This window comes from Schistocerca piceifrons, chromosome 3 (genome assembly GCF_021461385.2).
Source record: "Schistocerca piceifrons isolate TAMUIC-IGC-003096 chromosome 3, iqSchPice1.1, whole genome shotgun sequence".
NCBI lineage: Eukaryota > Metazoa > Arthropoda > Insecta > Orthoptera > Acrididae > Schistocerca > Schistocerca piceifrons.
The window spans coordinates 180,912,749-180,915,626 of NC_060140.1; positions in this window are offsets into that span (position 1 = coordinate 180,912,749).

A 2,878-nucleotide genomic window follows, 5' to 3' on the forward strand; every position below is an offset into this window, starting at 1 on the left:
GTCATCGGATCGAAGGGGCGAGTTATCGAGTCGCCGACCATCATAGTGTCAGCCACTGCCATGAGGCCGCTACTGCTCCATCGTCATTCTGACGGGACAGTTTCACGGCTCGCCGACATCTGAACACATTCGCTCTATTCCATGGACTACACTCGACGCAGACAGTTAGAGTACACTAATTCCGTCCCAGGGGGTACGGGGTGGTGGCAGGAAGGGCATCCGGCCCCCCTTTAAACATGCCAAATACGATTAACGGTGGCTGCCCCTGCGTAACTGCGGGACAAGGCTCAAGCGATAGATAGATAAAACCTGCCAACGGTTCCAGCCGTCGATAGATGCGCTGAGGGCCGGACTGAGGCACTACTAGGTACATCCACCTGCGCGTCAACCAGCTCCAGTCGCCAACAGCCAGCTGCCAGACCAGGTTTCAGTCCCTGGACGTCTCCATTCCGTCATCCATCACGTCTGAGCACGTGCCGGCCACCTTGCTGATCGCATCGCAGATCAAGACTGTCGAACCAGCACCTGATGCAGTGTCCTTGTGAATGTCGAACATGCAAGGTCGCTCCACACTTGGGCCACGATGAGCGTAGCAGCTACTGACATCTTTGCAGAAATGGTTGTTCACCAATGTCCGTGAGTCGATGCATGACAAAGTCCATGGACCATGTACATCGTGGCTCAACATAAGACTGTACAACATGATGAGTTTATGCACCTGTAGCTTTTCTAAGCTCTTTGGAACAATGAACACCTTCCGTCTTCTGCAGCGGCTGTACTCCACTGACTGACACCTATAGCCCTTATCAAACCATAGAATCAACGATATTCACGACAGCCTACCGCCATTCCGACAGACTGAAGAACGTGTCTTTAGATTTAGACATTTGTATGTGGAATCTATACCTTGTTTCCTGGTTCGATCAGAGCAATCACTCAATGTCCAGACGTGGTAATGAATTCTACAAAACTACCTGTTGAAGTGATGGTCACTCGCATCCTACCATTCCTTGTGGGACTTTCCAAGCCAATCTAATAATTAGTTAAATCATGCCTGTGTTCAATATTTGTCATCCTCTTCGTTTGTTTTGAATTCTTCCTATTCTTATTAATGTATAGTCTTTCCCTTTTTTCGTGTGTGTCCTTGGGAAGACCAAATAAAATTAGGGTTAATTTGGATCAAGACATTCAATTCAGGAGATGGTTGACCACCTCCATTTAATAACCTTTAATGATTTTGTAACAACTCATTTAAGAATGTCAAATATTTCTAATTATTCAGTCTGTTGCGAGACAGATCCATTTCCGTATTTGAGCTCATGACGAGCAATCTGTCTCTCGGTCGGTCGAGCCAGCACAGATTATTAAGTGTTAGTTTAGTTTTAGTTCTGTCATGTTCCGTAGATCATTTTCCCGATTATTTTATCGATACGATGTGGAACAAGTCAGATTACAAGATATATATACACACACATGAATAGTGCTAATATTAATATTACTGAAATTTTTAGTTCCACACATGCAACTACATTTAGAGGTACAATTTTTTATTTTACCAGTTCTGAAACAGAAACTCGTCCATGGAATAGAAGGCATTGTCCAAAAGAAATGATTTTAAGCTAGATTTAAAACTTGATCTGCTACCTACCAGACACTTTATGTTGTTGAGCAAATGATCAAAGATTTTTGTTGCTGAACAGTGTACTCCTTTTTGAGCAACTGGCAACTTTAATGACGGATACGAAAGGTCATTTTTCCGACTAGTGTCGTATGTATGAATGTCACTGTTCTTCGCGAACTGAGATGGATTATTTGTAACCAATTTCATTAGCGAATATATGTACTCTGATGGTGCAGTTAAAATACCTAACTCTTGAAAAGGTGCCTACATGACGTTCTTGGGTGAACACCACTGATTTTTCCCACTTCTCTCTTTTGTGCAATCAATACTTTGAGTGTAAGTGGTGAGTTACGGCAGAAAACTATTCCATAAGACATTATTGAGTGGAAATATGCAAAGTTCGTTAGTAGGCTGATTTGTTTATTACCAAGACCAGCGATTATACTTAGAGCGAAAGAAGCTGAACGTAATTGTTTGAGAAGCTCAGTAATATGCTTCTTCCAGTTCAAGTTGTCATCAATGTGAACACTCAAAAATTTGGAGAAATCTACCCTGTTAACTAAGCTCTGTCCATATGCTACATCAATTGTAGGTGTGACTCTATTCGATGTACAGAACTAAACATAGTGAGTTTCTTCAAAATTAAGGGAGAGTCCATTTTCTGATAACCACTTAATAATTCTTTGAAAGACATCCTTAACAATATCTTCATCTGCTTTTTCTGGAATGTGATTTATTATAACACACATGTCATCTGCAAAAAGTACTAGTTCCGCTTGCCGAACGTTAAGTGAGAGGTCATTCACATGGATAGGGAACAGCAGAGGATCCAAAATTGAACACTGTGCGACTCCCTTTGTGATAACTCCCCATCCACTAGAATTTACCACCCTCCCAAAATTATTTGTGCTATTCAGCACAACTTTTTGCTTTTTGTTCAGTAAGTATCATTTAAGTCAGCAGTGTGTATAGCCTTCAATTCTATAAAACCTGAGTTCTTCCAAGAGTGTGACATGATCCACAACAAAAAGGTTAGCTCCAGTCAGCGTCTTGTAATCCATGGAATGTCTGCAGTATACAGTACCTCATCAAAAGCATTAATGTTGAGTGTGTCCACCTTCTACCTTAATGACACCTTGAAATCTACTGGGAACACTTTCAGTGGTGTGTTTGAATGTGTGTGGAGGAATAACAATGCAGGCGTCCTCACGAACCGAAACCACAGAAGATACTGATGTTGAACTCAGGGGTCTGGAG